The following is a 26,532-nucleotide window of genomic DNA, read 5'->3' on the forward strand; positions in this document are numbered from 1 at the left end:
GCACTGCGAAGCCCGTACAACAAAGACCCTACCCGATGAATCCTAAGTACGCAAGGATCTTTCAAGAAGAACTAGAAAAGCTTATCAAATGTGGGTTCATATATCCTATTGAACACTCCGAATGGGTGTCTCCAATAGTTATCGTGCCAAAAAAGAATGGGAAACTCAGGGTGTGCGTGGACCTCAGAAAAGTTAATGCAGCTACTAGAAGAGACCATTACCCCCTACCATATTCCGAACATGTACTCGAAAGAGTTGCAGGCAAGGAAGCTTATAGCTTTCTAGATGGGTACGCAGGCTACAACCAAATCACGATAACGCTAGAGGACCAAGCTAAAACTGCCTTCATCACAGAATTTGGAGTGTTTGCATTTCGTGTGATGGCTTTTGGCTTAACAAATGCCCCTGCTACATTCCAACGATTAATAAACACTGCTTTTAAAGAATATTTGAGAGAGTTTTGTGAAGCTTTCTTAGACGACCTTTGTGTTTACTCTTCTTGGAAAGAACATCTATCATGTTTGCGGAAGGTGTTTGAAAAGTGTAGGTTATATCGTATCTCATTGAACCCATTCAAATGCCAATTTTGGGTCAAGCATGGAGTTATTTTAGGGCATATAGTATCTAAGAATGGTATCTCAACCGATGAGAGCAAAATTAAAGTGATTCTAGAGTTACCACCACCAACCAATTACAAGGGAGTTCAAAGGTTCATGGGACGCGTGGGTTATTATCGACGGTTTATTTTATTTTTCGCTGAGATAGCACGTCCTTTGTACAAGCTTCTCATTCAATTTAAATGGACTGAAGAGTGTGACCAGGCCTATGAACAATTGAAGAAAACACTAGCAAGTGCTCCGATTTTAAGGACACCTAACTGGGATGTCATTTTCCATGTGCATATTGATGCATCAAACTTTGCTATTGGGTGTGTTCTCACTCAACCAGGAGAACATAAATTGGACTATCCCATTAGCTTTGCAGCCGTCAATTGAACGATGCTGAAAGGAACTACACCACTACAGAGCGAGAAGGTTTAGCAATGGTTTATGCAGTAAAGAAATTTCGCTACTACCTTCTGGCAAACAAGTTTGTATTTTATGTGGATCATCAAGCGTTGCTGTATCTGGTAAACAAGCCATGCTCCACAGGAAGAATCACACGATGGTTGTTAATTCTTCTGGAGTTTGATTTCACGATTGTAGTGAGACCCGGTAAAAGGCACATCATGGCTGATCATTTGTCTCACATACCCAATGGTGAAGCCCCTACAGGAATTGATGATGAATTACCCGATACTTCCCTATTCATAGTTGAGACTATGCCTGAATGGAGTGAGAACATTGTTAACTTTTTAGTTAATGGTTTTCCACCCAAGGAACTTCGTAAGGATATCGCTCGAAGGCTAGTAAAAGAATGTGAACCCTATTGTTTGATTGCCGGAACTCTGTATAGATTAGGCAAGGACGATATTCTTAGGCGTTGTGCCCGCGAGGATGAATATTTGTATATCTTGCAAGAAGCACATATGGGCATAGCAGGAGGACATTTTTCAGGAGACCTGACTGCTAGAAAGGTGCTGCAATCAGGCTATTGGTGGCCAAATTTATTTAAGGATGCATCACTTTTTACAAAAGGGTGTGATGAGTGCCAACATTACAAGACCACACAACGCAAAGACAGAATGCCCTTACATCCTATTAAAGTAACCCAACCATTTGAAAAATGGGGCTTAGACTTTGTAGGTCCAATTAGTCCTGCAACTCGCAATACTCAATCTCGATATATTCTAGTTGCTACGGACTATGTAACAAAGTGGGCTAAAGCTAAGGCTTCACAAAAAGCTGACGCGAGGACAACAGCTAAGTTTCATTTTGAGAACATTATCACAAGATTTGGTTACCCTTTTGAAATTGTTAGTGATAATGGTACCCATTTTATAAATGAGGTAATAAGAGAGCTTACCACGACCTTTATGATATCCCACCATAAGTCTACACCTTATTACCCGCAAGCTAATGGACAAGCCGAGAGCACCAACAAGACTCTAATCTCTATTTTAACCAAGATGGTAGAAGCTCATCGCACTGATTGGGATTTGAAGTTGACATCTGCTATATGGGCTTATCGTACTGCTTATAAAGTGGCTATTAATTGTACGCCATTCAAAATGGTATACAGCCAAGAAGCGGTTATGCCTTGGGAGTTTGTCATTCCTAGTCTTAGGGTAGCTTCGCAAGAAGGATGGAATGGTAACCCCTTAACCGAACGTTTGTATATCTTAGAAAAACTAGACGAAGAGAGACAGTAGGCTGTGCAAAATGCTCTTGTGGAAAAGGATAGGAGAAAGAAGTGGTTTGATCGCCATGTGAAGTACAAGGACATCAAAGTTGGTGATAAAGTCCTTATGTATGGAGTACGTAAAGAGAAGAAAAAGTTGAAATATGCTGGTAAAGGACCATATAGAGTATGTGAAATTACCCCACAAGGTACCCTTCGTGTGGAAACTCTTGATGGAGTTGAAACCATTGGATTCCTCAATGGGAGTAAATTCAAAAGATATTATGATCCTTTAAGCCAAGAAGAACTACAGGCCATTCATCAAAAGAAGGTTGCCAAAGCACAAACCGAGTTAAACAAGATACAAGCTCAAGCTGAGGATAAGGAGCGACAACAACGTATAAGACAAAAACGAGAGGCTAACCTTGGAGTCACAAATGCATTCCACGTGGAAATCGAAGAGGATGGGTTGGACTCTGACACACCTCTACGATACCCTATTGAGTTAAATAGTGCCTATGGAAAAGTGCTATATAACGCCTTATTGGACACGGGTGCTAAATATAATCTGCTATCCTATGGGGTGTGGTGTCAGTTAGGGAAGCCACCTCTATCATAGAGTATTATCCAAGTCAAGGGTGTCAACAAGAAAAAAACTACGGTTTTTGGAATCTGGCACACTTCTGTCAGTTATGACAATGGAATTGTAGCTCAAGACTTTTTGGTCATGCCTACTGGAACTATGGAGGGTAATATAAACCTAGGACGCACGTGGATGATAGCCACCAAATGCACTATTGATTGGGGGACTGGGGGTGTCACAACACAAAAACCAACTCTTATCCCTACCACTCAAGCCATAGTCCCTGAGATATTGCCTAAGGAAATAAAACCCAAGACATTGCATGTCCAGGAGGTTGAACCATACGTCCCCATAGCCCAACTCTCTAGATCTTCAACTGATGTAGTTGAAAGAAAGCTTGAGACACACAAGAACCATCCTAATATAACAAAGAAATCATACAAGTGGGTCCCTAAAGCTTCTTTAGTAACCATGGCTGGTGCTAAAAAACGGAAGCCTCGTAAGAAACGTCCCACTCGCTCCAAGAAATGTAAGAAAACGTGGTGCTGGATTCCTAAACGACTATTAAAAGCCCAAGGATACTATGATGGAAATGAGCAAATTTGGGTACCTAAACGTAAGATGTGTCCTTCCCTATCGACAACAAACCCATATGAGTCAAATAGTGTAACGCTAAAGCCAATGGCAGACCGTGGGAAGGGAAAGATCACAGAATGCTACACACCTAGTCGAGAGCTAGTTTGGGCTCCAAGGCAAACCCAATTTATTCCACCTAGCTCAGGAAGGAGGGAGTTCCATGAAGCTTCTAGCTCCTCATGTAATACATCCATAGAGGTAAAAGCTTCTACACAACCTCCATCTATAGTAATGGACCTCAATGAAGCTACAAAAGAATCCACACCTCCTAGTGTTCAAGAATCACCTGATGAACCACTTCAAGTTCGATCCTGGGAGAGTACCTTACCACCCTTGCAACTCGACGAGGCACCTAGGGTAATAGAAAACTACTGGCAAAAATCCTTACCTATTACCAACCGGAACAATTGGTTTCAAAGGGTGACAAGCTCATTTTAAACGGTATGATCTACCCAAGGAAGGGGGGAGTGTTTGTGGACATCCATCATTCACTTGCTTCCCTCTCAACCTTTCTCCCTAACCTCTTAATCTCCGATCTTAGGGAATGTATATATAAAGCCTTATACTCACAAAAACAAGATAACAAAGTAAAAGAGCAAGAGCCATAACACAAATCATAAAAACAAATTATGCACAAGAACACGACCCTTGTAATATTTGCACTCTAACCATCATCTATTTGCGTGTACAGATATGGCTAGTACGCTAGAGTCATCCACTTCTGCCTTGGGTGAGAGGTACCCTCGTTACTTTTCACAAATATTTCACATGGTCTTTCCAGTGCTTGCATGTGAATGGGATTTGATAGGTAAGCTAGCATGTGAGAGGAATTTTGAGGAGTTAGAATGGCTGATACGTTGTCGAGAAATTTGCGGTCTTGCCAGGAAAGCACCGGGCTTATGGCTGTGAGAGTTTGTGAGAGAACTCAACAAAAACTATATGAAGGAGTTAAACCATAGATGCCATGAAGACTAGGGCTTGGAAAGAAGTGCAATCAAAGAAGACTCACTCTTTCTCTCTTGCATTCACACACACAAAGAAAGAACGCAAAAGAGAATGTCAAAACAATACGAAGATGAAAACATCAAGGCTATGGTCATATCGTATCATGGGTAATATGAAAGGGTTAATGGATGAGTTAATGGCATTCAATCTTGACTGACCCAATAGGCTACGAATTGTTCTTTGGAATTGTAGTTTTGTGCTTACCATAATATAGATATTTTGTCTAGTGATTGGGATTAATTGTGTGTACAAATCCTCTTGGTTCATAGCAAGATAACTACGCTTACATCAAAAGAAAAATTATAGTCTATGAGAGGTAGTATGATGGGATCTGGTGATAGAAGTATTTCATTGAGCCTTTCAGGGCCAAAGAGAAACACTATACGTTGTTGAAAGTGTATCTTACGGCTAATCCATACGTTAATTCTAATAGATCGTACAGAGTGAAAGTGATAGAAATGATCATCATGTGGGTTATTCATCTAGGATAGTATGTGAGAAATGTAGATATGAGAGAAGTGAAGAGATGAGAAGTTTCCCTCCCAAGCCCTATTCTTGCCCGTAGGCAATAAGGATACTGCGGGGAGAGATGTACCTGTAGCAAGGAGAACCTAGAGAGGATGAATGAATGAGAGAGATAGGTTTGGTTAAGAAGATGATATTAGATACATATATATATGTTGGATTAGAGATGAAAATGAAAACAACAAGAAATCAAGAAAACATCAAAGTAGAACACATCTTACTTGAAACCCTTCGGCACCATTATTGATGGAGAGAGAAGAAGAGTGGATAATTCCACTTTGATTGATATGCCAAGTACAACACCTTCTTTGATTAGAGTTGATCCTCCAAGGATGGCGTACAAGAATGGCTAGTTTTTCTCTAGGAGAAAGTGTAGGCTTGGGCTTATGTTAATGGGGCTAAGTACAATTAGGCATTACTACTCACTCCCTCAAGAATTCCTCTCATCTATGGCTTGAATGCTTGAGTCCCTTCCAAGGAAGAAGAGGTCCCCTTTTATAGGTGAAGGGAACCCACAAGGGTTTACACAAGAAGAGAGGAGCCAGTGTGAACAGGAATTGGAAAAGTTGGAAATGAGCTGTCCCTGCATGATGTGGGCAGACTGGGGTCCAGTATTTTAATCATATCTCCTCAACCGTAGCTCCAAATAAAAAAGTAAAAATATGGGCAAAAACTTCAGCTCATTGGCTACGATTTTCATTTTAAAATCATTCTCCAATTCGGATTGGAACCTTGTGTAAAAAAATCATCAAAATAGGGTCCATTTATGGCAGCAAAAGTCTTCATGTGGTCTCCTTAGCCTTGACTTTCATTCAATTCCCAAGGACACCTCATGCCATATGAAAGCATGACATTTCTCCTTGACAAAGTTTTGTAACCATGCTTGCAATAATGCATTAAAATGAGTGTATCTTTGAAATCATGCCACCTAGTGTCCCACTAGGATTTGATTCCATCCTAGTAGCTATTTAAAAAGAAATATAAGAAAAATATGAAAAATACATAGAATATATATATATTGGAGTTTACCCTAGATATAGGATCTAGCTAGGGTGTGAGATGATAATGAAATAGTAGAAATAAAGAATCAATGCTTTTTGCCCCAAGTTAAAGAGGCGGAGCTATTGACACTTTTCCCATAGTATTTTTTGATGGTAAAGTAAGAATACATTACCCTTGAGATAAATAATAAGATGAGATAGAAAGCTTATTTTTATACTTACATATGCATATGTACATTATAGGAAATATAATTATGTATCTAAAAAGTTACAAGATAACTCTTGTAGCATGTGTTCCCACTATGTACATGTCACAGCACGACATCCACCCCCTCTAAACCTGCACATCCTCCGGTATGTGCCAAATTATTTCTTTGTAAGATCAGCCCTCTTGTACATCTTCCTTGCTCTCATCTTCACTGGATGATTCCAGAGCTTCATTTTCACTTTGATCTTCACCTGTGTTTTGCTCTTCTTCCTCATCAGCATTTTCTGGATCATTGTCTCCTCTTCTCTTAAACATTTTGATCCTTTTTCCTGCAATGGGAATCTTTACTTCTGTGCCATCTAGTTCAGACAAGCTGTAAGTAGCATTTTCATGCACATGTTTTACAACATATGGTCCAAACCATCTTTTTGAAAACTTACGCATGACTGTGTGTTGGTTATCAAGGCTACTATCATACACTAAAACCCAGTCACCTTTGTCAATTGCTTTGCTCCTGAGCCGATGTCGCTTATCAAAGTAGTCCTTGTTTTTCAATCTTGCATTTTTGAGTCGTTCTTTTGCAGCCTCAATGTCTCCAGGTCTTCTCTCTAGTTGCCTTATGCGCAATGCAAGGAGATTTTCCCTGCTAAGCCCCTCTTGCCAAGGTAGTACATTCCATGTGGGAATTGTATCTTCAATCGGCATCACTGGCTTTTGACCATACATTAGGTCCGCAGGCATGTAGCCAGTTACTGAGCTATGTGTTGTACGATCAGCCCATAAAGCATATGGTAACAGTTTTGGCCACTCACCAACTCTTCCTTCGCAAGCCTTGGCCAAAGCTTTGATGATAGGAGGATGCCCTCTTTCACTCTTTCCATTGCCTTCAGGGTTGTAAGCTGTAGTAAGAGAAATCTTCATCCCTAATCTAGAAAAGAACTCCCTTGCTTCTTCGGCATCCAGTTCACCTCGATCTGCAGTGATTTTTCCCACACAACCATAACGGCAAATCACCTCATCAAGAAGGAATTTGCACACAGCTTCTGTGGTCTTAGCTCTTAATGCTCTTCCTTCAACCTGGTTAGTTAGGTCCTCTCGTGCAAGAACCAAGTATCTCATCTGCCAGAGTCCTAAAGGCATCGTTACTAGATCCACAACCCATTTATAGTGCATGGCTAGTGGATATGTAGGGTGCAATCCATCACGATGTCGAACATTTGAATACATTTGACAAGTTACACATGACTCTACAAACTGAGATACATCTTTATACATACCCTTCCACCAGTATTTTTCTCTCAACTTGGAGAAGGTTGCCCACACACCCCTGTGTCCAGCCCATAGACTCTCATGAAACTCTTGCATGAGCTTTACTTGAGTCTCTTTTTTACATATAACCCTTTGTGGTGTAGCACCCTTTTGTTTAGGATGCTTCCACAGATAACCATCCCTCAAAAAGTAACCATATGCTTTCCTGCGTATCCTCTTGAATTCATGTTCAGACCAATCATCCTGTTTTGTTAGAGTACTCAAGTAGCTTCCAATAAGAAGCCAATCACCTTCATAAAGATCTTTCAAGAACAATTCAAGTGGATTAGTCATGTTGACATTGTTACCTTTGACATGAGAGATAGAATAGAATTTTGTGCCTACATCATCTCCCTCATCAATCATTTGTGACTCATCTTCATACCTTGCCCTTGATAGCATATCTGCCACTGTATTGTCTTTACCTGCAATGTGCTTAAACTCGGGATTTAAGGACTTAATGTAGGCAATCCACCGCAACATAGCAATGTCTGGTGTTGAGCAGCTTGTAATCATCCCAAGAAGTGGTAGACAATCTGTTTCTACAACCACACATGCACCAATTAGGTACTCTTTTCCACTTTTCAAGGCTGTAACCATACCCCATAACTCTCTCTTTATCTGTGGATAGTTTCTTTGGCGAGCACTTAGTACCTTTGCTCCAAATCTTACCACATACCTGTGTCCTTCTTTGTCATCTTGCCCTATTGCCCATCCAATCCCTGTAGGGCTGGTATCTACTGTCACAATCACTGGCCTTTGACACTCATAGTCTACCTTTCTCAAAGTCGTTGCTGACTGGAGTAACTCCTTTAGCTTTTTCATGGATTTTACATGTGCTTCTGTCCATTTAAACTTTTGATTCTTTCTAAGCAGCTGATAAAGAGGATCAGCTACATGTGCATAATGTGGAATCCAAATAACATAGAAGACACATGCTCCCAGAAACCTTCTAACCTCAGTGATGCTAGTGCATGTTTCTTTCATTCTTTGGATGGCATCTACCTTTGATGGACAAGGTTTCCTACCATATGGCCCGCACATGTGCCCCACAATGAGCACTTCATTGACACCAAACATGGACTTTTTCCCTGACAATGTAAGATTCACTTCTTCCAACCTAGACAAAATTTTATCACAATCATTTATGTGGTTTACCACAAACCTGCGACATCCCTTGAGATCCAAAGCTTCATCTCTGTCACTTTCTTCACATCCTTTGATAGGCAAATCATCAATGAAAGGCATTGTGATTTGAGGAATAAAGTCACGTAAGACCTTATTCATCCCATTCATCATATGTGCAACCGAGTTGGTTGCTCCCTGTGGCAAGGTACACATCCTTACCAAACCCAAAGGTGTCCTCATGGTTGTCAAGTCTCTGCTTTCGATTGCAAGCTGAAATTGATCATACCCTGAGTAGAGATCCCCCATTGAGTAGATTGCCCTCCCTGCAAACGCCTCTGCAAATTCATCCACAATTGGACCTGTTCCTACATTTCTAATTGTCACCTTGTTCACTGGTTGCATATCTTGGATGAAGCGTAGAGAACCATTCTTCTTTGGAACTGTGAACCACCTGTTTGAGTATGGAGCACAAGAAGGCTCCAAGATTCCCATTTTGATTTTCTCATTCAGTAGCTCTACTAACTTTGGCAAATGAGCCTTTGGAACCGGAATAGGCCGCAGATTCCAAGGCACATGAGGTATTGTGAAAATTACCATAGGAGCTACAATATAAGGATCAACACATCCTATCTCATGTGGCTCAAATGCAAAAGCCTTACCATGCTTTGAAAGCATTTCTTTGAAGCACTTTGTCTCCTCCTGTGTTAGAAACTCCTCGCAACCAATCTGCAACTCTTGAAAAGACTCCTTTGTGAAGGTATGCCCGATCTTTTTAGGATTCCGCAAACTTGGTTGTAAAGAAGCCTGTTCAATCTTTTCCCTGTTGTTGGGTGGTAAGGGTGAAGCTACTGGTTTCACCTTCTTTGCTACACTCTTGTATTTAGTTTCAACATGGACTTCTGGGCCTACTGTTTGGCTTTCTTTAAAGGCTTCTATTACTTGATACATTTCCATAGAGCAAACTTCCACACCTTCATTTTCAAGATGCAAACTAGACCTCATTATAGCATCAAGCTCACCCATAGTATCTACAAAAGAAACTTGTTCACACAAACCCAAAACATTTTCAGTAGGCTCTAGCAACCCACTCTTTTTCATGCCTATTTGTACATTATGCACATATTGCTTCTCACATCTCTTCAAATCTTCAAGTTTTGTAAAACATACTGATCCATTCTTTGTTACCAAGGAGCTCGTTGAAAATGCTTCACCTATTTTTGGATCAGGCGAGACCCTTTTTCTTTCTGTACCACTGCAATCCCGCTTTACAATGGTACTTGGCCAAAACCCATCATTTCTCTATGATCATGAAACTCTTTGCTCACCTTTGGTAGAGAATGTTCTCTGAGGTTGTCACGATTTCTTTCATGGTTTACACAAACTGTGAGAAATTGGACAGCACGTTTACCATCTTTGCTACGTATCCTAGCATATGCTGAACCATCGTCCATTACCTTTGTTTCCATTCGAACTCCCACAATGTAGGGTTGTCCAAGGATGAGATGATATGAAGATGTATCCTGTACAAAGAAGTTTTGGTCAATCTTTACATCACCTATTGTTACCTTCACACCTGGACATGCTGCATACAATTCACCGGATGAATTGTTTGCCACTTTTACCATCCAGCCATGATCTGTGTCCATCGGCCATTTGCACTTGTTGTAGAGACTCTTTGACATTATGTTTATTTCTGAACCATGGTCAATCAAGGCAACAAATGGCTCTTCAAGATCACCTACCTTGACCAAAGTTTCTGTAGTAGCCCTTGCCCAATGACTTCGTGAATAGTAACTCCTAGGAATATCTTCAACTTCTTCATCATCATTTGAGAAATGCACTTGCTTCACTCTCCCACTAGATTGGTAGCATCCTACCACAGCTCCATCATTCTCCTTATTTTGCAGTTGCATCCCTTGTGTCTTTGAGGTTTCCCCTTCAACCTGTGGACGAGAAACTTCAGCAAGGGTTTGCCTCTTTCTCTTGATGATGTCAATGATCTCCTCATGGAATTCACGCTTTGCAATGCCAAGAACTTCTCCCAGAGTAAACTCAATCTTGCTATTCAAGATCCTTTCCTCCAAGACTTTCTTTAAATCTGTAGCAACCTCAATATCAGATTGTAGTTTATAAGTTGGGCCTTTTGTCTTACCTTTCATTGGCTCTTTCTTCTTTCCTGTTGTAGACTCCTCCATGAGTACTTCAGGTGGAGATGCTCCTTGTGTTGATGGTGTTTGAGAAGGCATTGAGTCGCTTCTTCCCCCACTTCTAGAAGCTCTTTTTGATGGTCCTTCATCAGCATTTTCACGTCTACGCTTCTCTTCTACAATTGCCTCATTTTGTTGGCATTTTGTAATGTAGGCATGCACTGACAATGAGTCCACTGGATCATTCCATCCTGTTTCTAGACGTATGCAATCACCTGCTTCATGTAGAATCTCTTTTGTAAGCTTCCCCTTTGTAGCTAATTGCATGACATTTGGCCAAATTTGACCATGATGGTCACTCACCTCTTCATCACAAAAATGTTCAATTTTTACTCCATAAGTAGCTGCCTCAACTGAAGAGGTGGCATGCTTAGTTGCCATATCTTCAACTAAGGTTTGCATTCCCCCCTTCCCAAAGTTAGTTCTCAAGGGTAGACCTGTCTCTCTTAAGTGGATTTTACCATCCTTAAAAAAGACAACATCTTTTGACAAAGCATCACTAAAATCATCACAATCCCTTCTTACATGGTTTGTACTATCACACCAAATACATCTATTAACAAACCCTTCTTTGGGCTGTTGTCTTTGCCTAGGAAGTGGCCCTGATGGTTGGCCTTTTTCTTCAAGCTTTGCAAACTTCACCTTCAAGTCACGCATCCCCTTCACAAGCTCATCTAGCATGGACTCATCAAACTTAGGAGCGATAAAAGTAGGCTTTACCATTTTGTCAGAAGTTGAGGTGGAAGGACTTGTAGTGTTTACTACCATCTTGTCCCTTCTTCTTTGTCGTTTGGCAAGCAGTGAAACAGCACCTTCAACCTCATTCCAGTCGGTCTTTAGTCCTTGCTCAGCATCTTTATCTTCAAGAAGAAGCTCCAAATTTTCTTGAAACTCTTTACCTGCAGCTTGTAAGAAAAGATCTGTCTTCTCTGCATCTAGTGTAGCCCTTTCTGTCCTAGTGAGTTGTGCATAGCGCCGCTCAAATTCCCTAAGTAGCTCTGTTATTGATAGTCCTTGCTTTGGCTTGACTACCCATTCTAAGAATGTCCTTTTGGTCACTCTCTCAGAGTCCTCCATGAAATATTCCTCCTTTAAAGCTACTTTGAGTTCTTCCCAATTTCTCCCATGCCCATCTTTAATTGCCCTAACATGCTCCCTAATTTCTGGAGCAACAACTAGCTCAAAGCTTTGAATCATCTCACCTTCTGACACGCGATGCAGCTCCATCTCCTTCACATACTCGCGTAAGTACTTGGTTACATCTTTGCCATTGAACTGATCCATTCTGTTGACGACCGCTTGTATGGCCTTCGTTGCTGAAATCTCCCTTCTTTCAGAAGCATGTTGTTGTTGCATGAACATTGCAAATGCTTGAAACATTTGCATTGTTGCTGGGTCAAAATGCATACCCTGTTGCTCAACATGATCACCCATGGTTACCCACAAACTCTCACCCTAGCAGATTCGCGTCGGGTTCACCAAAAATATGTCGAGAAATTTGCGGTCTTGCCAGGAAAGCACCGGGCTTATGGCTGTGAGAGTTTGTGAGAGAACTCAACAAAAACTATATGAAGGAGTTAAACCATAGATGCCATGAAGACTAGGGCTTGGAAAGAAGTGCAATCAAAGAAGACTCACTCTTTCTCTCTTGCATTCACACACACAAAGAAAGAACGCAAAAGAGAATGTCAAAACAATACGAAGATGAAAACATCAAGGCTATGGTCATATCGTATCATGGGTAATATGAAAGGGTTAATGGATGAGTTAATGGCATTCAATCTTGACTGACCCAATAGGCTACGAATTGTTCTTTGGAATTGTAGTTTTGTGCTTACCATAATATAGATATTTTGTCTAGTGATTGGGATTAATTGTGTGTACAAATCCTCTTGGTTCATAGCAAGATAACTACGCTTACATCAAAAGAAAAATTATAGTCTATGAGAGGTAGTATGATGGGATCTGGTGATAGAAGTATTTCATTGAGCCTTTCAGGGCCAAAGAGAAACACTATACGTTGTTGAAAGTGTATCTTACGGCTAATCCATACGTTAATTCTAATAGATCGTACAGAGTGAAAGTGATAGAAATGATCATCATGTGGGTTATTCATCTAGGATAGTATGTGAGAAATGTAGATATGAGAGAAGTGAAGAGATGAGAAGTTTCCCTCCCAAGCCCTATTCTTGCCCGTAGGCAATAAGGATACTGCGGGGAGAGATGTACCTGTAGCAAGGAGAACCTAGAGAGGATGAATGAATGAGAGAGATAGGTTTGGTTAAGAAGATGAGATTAGATACATATATATATGTTGGATTAGAGATGAAAATGAAAACAACAAGAAATCAAGAAAACATCAAAGTAGAACACATCTTACTTGAAACCCTTCGGCACCATTATTGATGGAGAGAGAAGAAGAGTGGATAATTCCACTTTGATTGATACGCCAAGTACAACACCTTCTTTGATTAGAGTTGATCCTCCAAGGATGGCGTACAAGAATGGCTAGTTTTTCTCTAGGAGAAAGTGTAGGCTTGGGCTTATGTTAATGGGGCTAAGTACAATTAGGCATTACTACTCACTCCCTCAAGAATTCCTCTCATCTATGGCTTGAATGCTTGAGTCCCTTCCAAGGAAGAAGAGGTCCCCTTTTATAGGTGAAGGGAACCCACAAGGGTTTACACAAGAAGAGAGGAGCCAGTGTGAACAGGAATTGGAAAAGTTGGAAATGAGCTGTCCCTGCATGATGTGGGCAGACTGGGGTCCAGTATTTTAATCATATCTCCTCAACCGTAGCTCCAAATAAAAAAGTAAAAATATGGGCAAAAACTTCAGCTCATTGGCTACGATTTTCATTTTAAAATCATTCTCCAATTCGGATTGGAACCTTGTGTAAAAAAATCATCAAAATAGGGTCCATTTATGGCAGCAAAAGTCTTCATGTGGTCTCCTTAGCCTTGACTTTCATTCAATTCCCAAGGACACCTCATGCCATATGAAAGCATGACATTTCTCCTTGACAAAGTTTTGTAACCATGCTTGCAATAATGCATTAAAATGAGTGTATCTTTGAAATCATGCCACCTAGTGTCCCACTAGGATTTGATTCCATCCTAGTAGCTATTTAAAAAGAAATATAAGAAAAATATGAAAAATACATAGAATATATATATATTGGAGTTTACCCTAGATATAGGATCTAGCTAGGGTGTGAGATGATAATGAAATAGTAGAAATAAAGAATCAATGCTTTTTGCCCCAAGTTAAAGAGGCGGAGCTATTGACACTTTTCCCATAGTATTTTTTGATGGTAAAGTAAGAATACATTACCCTTGAGATAAATAATAAGATGAGATAGAAAGCTTATTTTTATACTTACATATGCATATGTACATTATAGGAAATATAATTATGTATCTAAAAAGTTACAAGATAACTCTTGTAGCATGTGTTCCCACTATGTACATGTCACAGCGCGACAACGTCTCTTGACCACGTCTGATCCATACTTAGTAGAGAGCGTTTCTCCCATTGCACAAGCCTACCCTTTTGACCAAGATGACTATAGGCATCTAGTGACCTTCTTAGTAAACATGGGCACCTATGATGAAGAAGAAAATTCACAGGACTACACGGATGGCACATATGGTCTCATGGATGATGACTTTGTTTATCTCGACGACGAGGATAGGGGTTTAGCCTTAGGGTTTCCCCTCAACCTCTACAATATCCTATTCCCTTGACTCTCTAGGGGGAGTGCAAATAATTAGGTTAGGGTTCCTTATGTTTTTTGTTGTGTTCAATAAGTGTTGGTACCTTTTTCCACTAATGTGCCTTCTGGAGGTATTCCTTTTGTTTCCTAGTGTGTACAGGAGCGTGTTGCTATTGATAGGATTTGGACCTTCATGGAACCTTTCTCTCGTTCACACTTCAAATCAAGCGCGACCATCAACACAAACAGGTGTTTTATGTCCATTAGCATTGCCCTTATCTTTTTGCATCCATGTTTGTCTGCTTTGATTGTGATGGGTAGCATAATATTCAGCGCATTTTCTTAGTATCAAACATTTAATTCAACGTAATGTTTTGTCATAATCACTTGTCTAGGTTTAAAAATCAAGCAGTCCGACTAAGCTAGTTTGACCAAGCTAGGTATTAGAAATCTTCTCTTAATACCATGGGGAATGCCTTCCTGATACGCAATGGTTACTTAGGTTCTTAATCCGATTTAGGCAGCATTGTGTGAAATGTACTAGGGCTTTCTAGTGGGCTTAACCCTATTGACCTTTAGCTTAAGTATTATAAAGGGAATTAAATGTGATGAGCCTGGGGAGGGTAACAGTGTTATATGACCCCCCAAAGTTACAAAATTAAAATGCTGAAAATGAACAAACAAAAAATCAAAGTGCCACAATGTAAAATTTTAAGCTGGAAGAGAAATCCCTGCTTAAATTGGTACTTCACTCACATGTATCGCCTATGGTACTAGAGCCCTAGAGGTTCCCAGTGTGGGCGCTTTTCCTTGAAAAGAAAAAAACCCAAGGCATACAAAATAAGCACACACATCAAAATTGAATCAATGTGAAAAGACTTTGGGGGGTCAAAGAAAAGGTAATCAGTCAGGCGATGATTTCATGAGAAATTCCTTTTATCGTAGCTTAACTACAAGGTCTTCTAGGTATAGCCTCTAGTCAGCCCTCGAACATCAAATACTTGGCTCTCACGATTAAACAACTTAATTGACCAAAAAAAATTGAGAAGTTACCCATGGTATTAATAGTCGAGCTCTAGTGCCTTTTGACCGTTAAATTAGCGACCCCGGACATGTTTAATTTTTTACCTTTACATCTGTTTATGCATTTGATTATATTGAAATTTAATGTTTATTGCTGAAAAATTGTCTAAAATTCTGTTACCAATCAATTTGTCTGTCTATTGCATATGATTTTTAATTGTATATGAGAATGCAATTATTGTGGCAATGTTGTTTGATTTTGCAGTGATTGAAGATGACTACGCACATCCATGTCGAGTGCTCTCCCATCTCGACGAACGAGCTTCAACTGGATAGCTTCCGAGGACGGAATCTACATCAAGAAGGGGGGCATGTTAACCCTCACGGCACACGGACACCCTATGATCTATAAACGTTGTATTATTTAGAGTCAGGTACCGGGCTTGTCGGACCAATAGGAACAGGGTAAGGGTGATCGCCGATGACAGGCGCACTCTAACTAGAATATTCAAGGAGTTAGTTGGCTAAGTATGGGCGCCCAAGTGTGAATGGGGTGAGCTCATATAAAAGCCACTAAACCTAATTTTTACTCATTCTCTCATTGTGCAATAGAAGCTGCTCTTGCTCCATCTCCACCTTCTCCTTCACCATCTCCTTGTGTGTGTGTGTGTGTGCGTGTGAGAGAGAGAGAAAGAGAGAGTGTGAGAGTGTGTGTGCGATCGAGCGTTGCGGCGGCACGACGGCGGCGAGGCGGTTGAGCACGGCGAGGCGGTTGAGCACGGCGTAGCGGCGTCTCCCTCTTCTTCGCGGCGTGGGAATCCTTCATTTGCAACTACGTAGGAAGGTGAGTGACACACCATTCTTCCTTGTGAGCTTGTCTGTTGTATGACTGTGTGCTAGGAGCCTTTGTGGCTCGCACACGGCGCGTAGCAAGTCCCTAGCCTTGACAAATGGCGACCAGAAGCCAAGCATCAAGAGACACCAAAGTATTAATGGCATCTAAAGATGGGATGCCAGCTCACTAGGGGTCTAAACTGTAAGGGGGACAAGAAAGCTAGCAAAAAGATACTATGGTCCTTTTCAAATTCTAAAACCAATCAACAAGATGGCATATCAACTAAAGTTTCCCAATCATTGGCTCATACACAATGCTTTTTATGTGAGCCTACTTAAGCCTTACAAAGGAGAGCCACCAAGAGAACCAATAATTGAGGACCTGCCCGAGATCGAGGATCAAGAAGAGGTGCGTCATCCCGAATCCATCCTTCGACATGGTAAGATTATTTGACGGTATCTTATTAAGTTAAAAAATTATCCTTTTGAAAATGCTAGATGGATGCAAGAAACACAGCTTAAGGATAGTATGAATCTTATCAATGCTTACAATGCTACACTAGAGTAAGCAAATGTAAGATTTTTTAAATATAAACAATGTTTTTGTCTTATAAGACTAGTTCCCTTTTTATTGTGCACAAATTTAAGTAGTACACATGCTTAGAATCATGTTTGTGATGACAACGTCTCCCAAACACCAAGTAGAATTTGTCACTCAACTTTGGGAGTATGATATGGACTAAAGAGAAGACATGCTTGCGGCATCTAAGTCTCCCAAGCACCAAATGGACTAGTCATCCATTCTGGAATGATTTCGTAGGGTAAAAAGGGTTCCTCTACCCGCTAAGAAATTTAGACTAATGACTAAGGCTTTATCTTCTCTATCTGATAGTCGAGGACGACTATGGTTTCAAAAGAGAGGTAATGTCATAAAATCTAATATCTACCTATCCCAAATGATTTTCTCATACTGAGCTAATAATTTAATGTGTGAAAATGAATGGGAACAAGAGTTAAAATATAGATATGTGCTTTTAAACCTATCTCAACACGGGACCAAAAGGGGAGGTCTACATCTGGCATCTCTTGGACCTGAGGTAACACCACTTGCTCAAGTCCCAACAACAAGATCCATTGACTTAAGCAAGGGGACACATATAAATCCAAGATCAAAGCTTAGCAACAGAGAAGTTGAAAGCAAAAGCATATGGCTAAGTTTGCCAAACCTCCAAACGCTCGAGTTATTGTAACACCTAAAGCCTGACCACCACCACCTCCACTTAAAAGACCAGAAACATCAATGAAGATCCCTTCCCACAACCAGCAAAAATTCCATCTCCCTCGGCTAGAATCAAAACCGGCAAAAAGTTCATGAAGGGCGATTAAAAGCCAAGCACCAAGAGCCGCCAAAGGATTAATGGCATCTAAGGACCGGATGCCGGCTCACTAGGGGTCTCTTCAAGTTAAAATGTAAGTAGGGCAAGAAAACGTGATGCCTGCCTACTGCTTGTGACTCAACATGTTCTATTCCAAGACTTAGTTATCCCAAGTTGGTTGCTCTCAACCTGCACAGACTGTTGTCGTTGCAAGCAAAACGAAGCTTGGCTTCCTGAGAGCGGGGAAAACATTTCCACTTACGTGGTGTGTAGATGTGTTGCTTGGGAAGATGAAGAGCGGTGGTGCACGTTGAGAAGCGAGCGAAAGCCAACGACAACTAAGAGCTTACTATGCAGGACCAAAGTGCTCTTAGCCTACTGTGTATGGTTCCACAAAACACGAATATGTCCATTAAAATTATGGCTGATGTTCAAGCAAGAAAAACTACGGAGACAAGGTGAAGCAAGTGGGAAAGCATGTGACAGTGCACATAAAAAGTTCTTGATCGGCTTCGTATGCCGGATGTTGTCTCTTGGGCTACATTGATTGTAGGATATCTCCAACATTGTTGTGGAAATTAGGAAGCTCCGGGCGTTCTTCAACAAATGCCTTTTTCTCAAAGACAATCAACTATGCGTGAACCTTGAAGGCTAGCGGAATTGTGCAAGATGTTGACATGGTGAGAGAATTCAGGATGAGATTGCGAGTCAGGAGTTTACCAAATGCAATGTCCTCACAAAAGCACAAAATGTTCTTGATGTGTTTCCACTCTCGGACATCGTCACTTGGAGCCCATTGGTGTTGATTAGAAAAGCATCAATGATGGCAAATGATAGTAGTTTGAAAGCGGAAGAGTGTCCACAATGTGGTCTCTTGGAATGCAACATTTGTCAGATATTTCCATCACCAAGAGGGTGAAGAGGTGAGACCTATTTTCATCAGCTATGAAGTAAGGGTTTCTCACAAAATGTAGGCTCTTGGATGACATTTTGAAATGTGGTCTCTTGGAATGCAACTATTGTAGGATTGCCTAGCAAGGATGGGCCACAATGCCACCATTTTAAAAACTCAAAGGTAATGAATCTCGTTTCCTGCATTCTAGGTCCAACAGATTTTTCAAACATTGACTTATATTCTATACTTGATTACTAATATGTTGTGTTTAACTTTCAGCTCATGCTTGTCTTGGTTCTTGTCACAATGTTTCTAACATTCTTCTCACAAATTACATCTATTGTTCATGGCTATTTATATGCTCCCATGGTGATGTTTGTGTTTTCGTGGGGGTAAGTGTTGAGAGTCTTTAAGTTTTTGTTGAAGGATAAAGACCTTGGAAAAAGACACGTTTTTTGTTCATTACTTGTTTTTTTGGTTTATGGTTTGCAAGTGTTGGTCATATTAGTTTTTTTCTGGTATGTTTTTATTGATGTTTTTTTGGAGTTGCAAAGATAACAATCTAGAAATTATGCTAATAAAAATCCATGCACAACCTTAACCTTGATAACATACAACCCATACTTGTAAACAATTAGATAATAATCCCTTTGGCCCCACCTTTCAGCTTCAAAAAAGATATTGTAAGCAGCTAAAAAAAAAATCAATAAGAGCATGACAATAAAACTACTGTGACTCATACAAACATCTACAAGCCATAAACCATAGAAACAACTAATGAACCCACTTTTCAAATGGTTGAGTCACTTTAATAGGATGTAAGGGTATCTTATCATTTCGTTGTGTGATCTTGTAACGTTGGCATTCATCACATCATTTTGCAAAAAGTGATGCATACTTGAATAAGATAGGCCACCAATAGCCTAATTGTAACACCTTCCTAGCAGTTAGTCCCCCTAAGAAATGTCCTCTGGCTATACCCATGTGGGCTTCTTGCAATATGTATAAATACTCATCCTCACGAGCACAGCGTCTAAGAATATCAACCTTTCCTAGCTTGTATAGAGTTCTTGCAATTAGAGAATAAGGTTCACATTCCTTTAACAATTTTCCAGCTATATCTTTACGAAGCTCTTTGGGTGGAAAACCATTAACTAAAAAGTTCACAACCTTCTCACTCCATTCAGGCATGGTCTCGACTAGGAACAAGGAAGTATCGGGCAATTCATCATCGATTTTTGTAGGGGCTTCACCATTGGGTATGCGAGATAGGTGATCCGCCATGACATGCCTTTTACGGGGTCATGCCACAACGATAAAATCAAACTCAAGAAGAATTAACAACCATCATGTAATTCTTCCCGTAGAACAAGGTTTATTTACTAGGTACAATAAGGCTTAATGATCAATATAGAAAACAAACTTGTTGGCAAGAAGGTAGTAGAAAAATTTCTTCACTATGTAAATCATAGATAAACCTTCTTTCTTTGTAGTGGTGCAGTTTCTCTCAACATCATTAATTAACGACTTGCAAAGCTAATGGTGTAGTCCAATTTATGTTATTTTGGCTGAGCTAGAACACACCCAATAGCAAAGTTCGATGCATCAATATGCACATGGAAAATTACATTCCAAGCTGGCACTCGTAGAATGGGAGTATTGGTCAAGGTACTTTTTAATAACTCGTAAGCATGGTCACACTCTGCAGTCCAGTGGAACTCAATAATAAGTTTGTACAATGGACTAGCTATTTTGGCAAAGTTTAAAATAAACCTCCGGTAATAACCAACATGGCCATAAATCTTTGAACCCCCTTATAGTTTGTAGGTGGTGGCAAATTGGAAATGGCCTTAATTTTTCTCTCATCCGTGGAAATCCCATTTTTGAACTGTATATGCTCTAAAATGACTCCATGTTTAACCCAAAAACTTTTTGTAAACATGATAGATGTTCTTTCCAAGGGGAATAAACAAAAAGGTCATCTAAGAAATCTTCAAAAAACTCCCTCAAATATTATCTAAAAGCAATGTTTATCAATCTTTGGAAGGTAATAGGGGCATTGGTTAAGCCAAAATACATAACACAAAATGTGAACACTCTAAATTTGGTTATACAAGCAATTTTAGCTTGGTCCTCTATTGCAGCAATTTTGATTTGATTGTAGCCGGAGTACCCATCCAAAAAGCTATAAGCCTCCTTCCCTGCGACTCTTTCAAGCACATGTTCTGAATATGGCAAGGGACACTTTGATTTTCCCATTCTTTTTTGGCACAATAACTATTGGAGACACCCATTCTGAGTGCTCAATAGCGTATATGAATCCGCATTTGACAAGATTTTCAATCTCTTCTTGAACAATTTTTGCATACTTAGGATTCATTGGGTAGGGTCATTGACGAACTGTTTTAGCCATGCTATTCATGGGAATTATGTGTTGCACCACGAAAGGTGGAACACCTTTAATAACATGATATTTCCAGACAGATACATCCTTGAATTCCTTGAGAAGTTCTTTCAATCTCTGTCAGATCTTGGGCAATGAAAACAAGTTTGGACTCCTCACCTAGATCTCCTAACTCTATTTCCTTATATGGACCATCATAGACTCCACTCCACTTCAATCTATAGGTGTTCTTTGGGCCTTTGTATACACAACCTTACGTTCCTTTGTGGTGTAGGATTTGAAATGATGAGGTACAAGGTGTAAGTCTGTGGGGTATTGTTGCTCTGTGGACTGTGATTTCTCTTTCGCTTCCTTTTGTTGTTGAGATAACTCTCAATTTTGTTGTCTCCTTATAGTATGGTTCAACTTTGGCTTCTTTGTATCCTCTAGTTGTGCAATGTCAATGAGTTGTGGACTACAGCACATAACACTTTGAAGGTATCACCCCAGTTATCTACCAACTTCAGATGAGCATCACATTCCCCTATATAATTAAGCCATTCTAAGACAGATTGCTTTTCATTTATTCTAGCACGCACATTTGCTTGATATTGTCGTCTCTTATATCTCTTAATCTTCTTGTCTAATTTTTAATTATGACTTAAAACCAGTGAAGATTCACTAGATGATTGCTACTCATGTCTTCTCCTCTCCCCGATGTATTGTCATCTCGGGTACCATTGGGTCCTGAATGGTTTCTCCCCAAATTTGCACCCAGATTTAACTCAGATCTCTGTCCTCAGAGTCATTTTCAATTGATGATTCTGACTCCAAAACGTGTGGGCTATAGTCTTTTGAGATGCTACTAGCTCCAATGTCAGTCAAGCCTCAACCTTATAGGTCATCAGAAGCTGTATGCATTGCTCTTATCATATTTAAAGGTACGAGTCGTGGAATTTCATCCCCCTCAGACGTTACCCAAGTCATCCCCCTATTTCCCCAAGTGTCTATGGTTGTTTCTAGGTGGACCCAATATACATTGTCAGACTCAGTCATCCCATGTAGAACATCTATATAAGGAGAATCTTCCCCAACATCAGTGTCCATTTTACACGTGTAACAATATTGCAATGGGGTCGAGTGAAGTGTGGTGCCAGATCTATGATCAATAATAAATTATTAAATAGAGGATGTGCCCGACTAGTTACAAAATCAACTCAAATGACAGAATGTTGGAACTACAAGTAGACATGGGTTTTCGACCAGTCATGCACCATTTTTGCTTCCCTCATGAAAGTACTTCCTAAGATCACCTCAAATGACATAGTGTGCTTGGAAAAATCCATAACGATGAAGGTATTCCTTATTTTGTGTCCAAAGACCTTGATCTTGAGATCCTCTAGCATTCCAATAGGCTTAGCAATAGTCCCATTGGCCATCTTTACCACTATGTTTGTAGTCCCAAGGTGAGGTCTTCCCATAGTTTCCCATCAATTTTTAGTCACAATGCTAATCCCATCGCCACCATCAATGATCCCTTCATAGTTAATCCCTTGGTACTGATTGGTATGGTCACATTGGATTCATCACCTTCAAAGTATTGTCCCAACTTGTTATGAAAGATATTTTAACAATAGAGTTCTCATCTAGGTTCGATTGTGGATCTAAGTGTTCCTTCTCTATTAGCACCTCCCTAGTTCCATCCATTTGTGTAAATTGTGATAGCCTGACTTTTAGTTCTCTATTGAGAAAATCTCAAAGAGCTAAGAATAGCTTGGGGTGTCCATATAGTTTGGACATGACGGTGGTTCTAACTTTTGAAACCATGAAATCCATCAATTTGGCAATATTTAACGACACATTTTGGGCTTTAGTCCCTTGACGTGGGGAATATGGAATCTCCATTTCTTTGATAGGATCAAGTAACCCCTGTGTAAACATTCTCACCAAAAAGAAGGGAGTACGCCCACTTTCCCATGACTTAAAGTCACTTTCTTCTTGGATAACACTTGGCATGGCTAGTGGTCTATGGACGTTGTGAGGTTGCTTTTGCATAGGGAACACTGTGTCTCTAATCTGGATCTGCCTAGGTGCTGGCTCTAGATCCCTTTGGGTCTCTTCTATCAAACCCATTCATTGCTTGACTCGCTCAATCTCCTCCATTAGGCAAAATTTGGACTCACAAAGGGGCCCTTTAAGGAGTTTGACTTTACCTCTCTCTACCAAAACGGGTGCATGGATAAATTTTTGCAAACAAACTCCAAAGTTGGCAGAGGTTTGACAGTTAGAATGTCCTCTTCAAGCTCTATCTACTGATATATAGCACGCCATGAGATTCCTCATATTTTAGAAGATTCTTTTTTTGATTCACCTATGATGTGACAACTCTGGCGGACTCTAAGTGAATAAAAAAAAGAATCTTTTAAAATATGAGGAATCTCATGGCGTGCTATATATCAGTAGATAGAGCTTGAAGAGGACATTCTAACTCTCAAACCTCCGCCAACTTTGGAGTTTGTTTGCAAAAATTTATCCATGCCCCCATTTTGGTAGAGAGAGGTAAAGTCAAACTCCTTAAAGGGCCCCTTTGTGAGTCCAAATTTTGCCTGATGTATAGGGTTTGGGTAAGTTTCTATCTTCTTCTTGGGTTCCTTGGGTCCTGGCCATTGTGGTTCATAATGATCTTCCTTGTTTTTTCCTTTTCTAATGGTCATTTTATTCTCCATGGTTTCACCTGAATCAGAATCCTCTTGAGCATTTTGGTTTTGGAGCATTGATCGTGTGAGCACATTTACTGGTACCACAGACGTACTTTGTGATGGCTCCTCAGTAACCTCAATTAGATTCAATGGCGTGATCTTTGGTGCATTTGGATTATTAGGACATTGGGCAATTAAATAATCTATGCCACATTGATTACACATGAGTATCAGCATTGTAGAGGTGCTCGCTTGATTGGTTTGCATTAGTGTGGAATTATTTTGTAGTCTAATGGGACATTTGGCTACATGATGTGGACCTCCACACTCATAGCATTAAAGAGGTGGTCTCTCGGCAGTGAAATTGATATTTTGGCCTCTTGCTGCAAGAGCAGCTACTTGATAGACAGCTTTGACTTGTCCCCAAAAGTCCTCCATGTAGTATTGTGGACTTTCTTCAAGTGCATCAATCCCATAGGCAATAGTAGGGTCTATATCTTCCTCATAGCCTTCCAAACAAGCAATAGATGAATCAAAACCCTACTTGATTCACAAAAGTGATTCTCGGATGTGGGGTTTGCAGTCCTAGCACCGGATGTGGTAAGGGTGTTGTTTAAGCAACATTTTGGGCCCTAGGGACCAAGTGTTGTGACGGTTATTTAAGAGGTGGGACCGACATCAATGCATGCACTCGAGGTGTGTCCGTCCATGCTAAGGTTGGTCTATTGGCCATCGTGCGTTTAAATACTATGAAATCCTTGGATTGATGACCATACATCCGCCACAGGCATTGCAATTCCCATTAAATTTTACTATAAAAGTAGGGCATTCACTAGTACTATGCAACCATAGAAAATTGAGCACCATTGTTGCTCTCTTCTTGGATACATATGGTTGTTTTGTGGAGCGTGATTGGCTCTTAAGACTTTCTTGAATGGCCTTGGTGAGATCTTTTAAAGTCATCTCAGATATCTTTGGCTCTTTAGCAATAGGCTTTATGGTCATTAGCTCATGTTCTGATGCTTGCGAGCTAGTAGATTTAGGCTCAATAGACACTCTTTCTCCCTGAATCATTAATTTGTCCTCCAATTGGATTGCATTTGTGGTGACTGCTTCCCAAGTGGTGATTCCTCTAATGACTAGGCCATTGTAGATATGCTCATGTTGTAATCCCTTAATGAATCTATCAAGAAATTAGTTATCTTGAAGCGCTCATTTGGATTACAACAATAATTCAAATGCTTCAAGCAACTAATAAAGTCTCTCATAGACTCTCCTTCCTCTCGTTGGGATTTCTAGAGCTGAGATGCTACACCCCAAAGCACTTCCTCTCGTATGTACTCTTTCAATAACAGTCTCCTTAGAGTTGGGTAAATCGTTTTTTCTTCCACCCTTAGGATTCTATACCAATCCCGAGTCTTTTCACTCAAGGTCAGGCTTAAAGAATTATTCTTATGCAGGTCATTGTGTTCTCCTAGGGAATCACATATTTGTTCATACATTTCAATATGCTTTCTCACTTGCCCATCTCCACTAATTTTTTTTGTGTGAGCTTCGCTATTTGTATTGCCTTACTTCTAGGCTCTCTATCCGGCATGTTACATATATTTTTAGCAATAGATCAACCGATAGCTTGAGAAAATGTTACCAAGTCACCCACGTGAGCAGGCATAGTGGGGACAGGTGCTCTCGAAACTGCATGTGGAATGGGGTTGGCATTGGATTTGGCCTGTATGATGCAGCCCTTGGGTTCCAAGTTGGGTACGATGTTGTGCCATGTGGTGGCCCAAAGTTCATATGTGTGGCCCTAGGAATAGTAGACGTGGGATGTGACATGCTAATGCTAGCTAGTATGGTCCCATTAGAATAAGAGCTTGGATGTTGTGGTTGTGGAGCATAAGTTGCTGAAACAATGGGAGGGGTAGGAGCTATATGAGTACGATGACCTATAGGTGCATATGATTGATACACACTTCTAGATACTGCTGTGTGTAGGCATTGTGCCACCATGTACTCGTACTTTACTAATGAATGAGGTCCATGGTGTGTTTTTTGGCATGCCCATCACTGGGGTAGGCATGGTGTCATCAAGAGAAGATGAGCTAATCTTGTAAAGGTAAAGCTATCACTTGTGGGCTCAGATTGTACTGAGGCCCCCAAAGAGGATCCATCGAGCTTACTGAGGGAGTCTCCATTTTCAATAAAGTTGGTTGCCTAGCCTTCCCTATATCCAAGAATCTCATTAGACCCGTTGAAGGCATGTGGCTCCCCTTGTTTTGCCTCTCCAGCTCAATAACCCTATGGATGACATCACAAACTCCTTGTTGTTGCTCCTCTATGCTAGTAGCTCTCATTGTGGATTGTAGGATATCTAACCAACCCATGTTGTAGGTGTGACCTGTGTAGAGGTTGGTTAAAGTCTCCGTTTGTAGTTCATACTCCCAATTTTCATTTAGAAATGCTCCATCTAGGATTGAAGTGTTAGGGGTGTCCTTTGAACTAGATGCAATGTGGCTCTCTATGGGTTGACCCTTAGTGGTTGCTAGTTCTGGAACACTCAATTTCTCACCTAGCATGGATGTTAACATAGGGGCCTTCGCTTTTAACTCTCTCCATTGCTCTTCCTTGTGTAGGATCTACATCTCCTTTTCCCTAGGTGCAATGATATATCGCTCAACCTCTTGCACTTTGGCAAGGCTTCTACCATCAGCTAATATAACCTCGAA

This window comes from Adiantum capillus-veneris, chromosome 7, assembly GCF_014529385.1.
Source record: "Adiantum capillus-veneris isolate H3 chromosome 7, ASM1452938v2, whole genome shotgun sequence".
NCBI lineage: Eukaryota > Viridiplantae > Streptophyta > Polypodiopsida > Polypodiales > Pteridaceae > Adiantum > Adiantum capillus-veneris.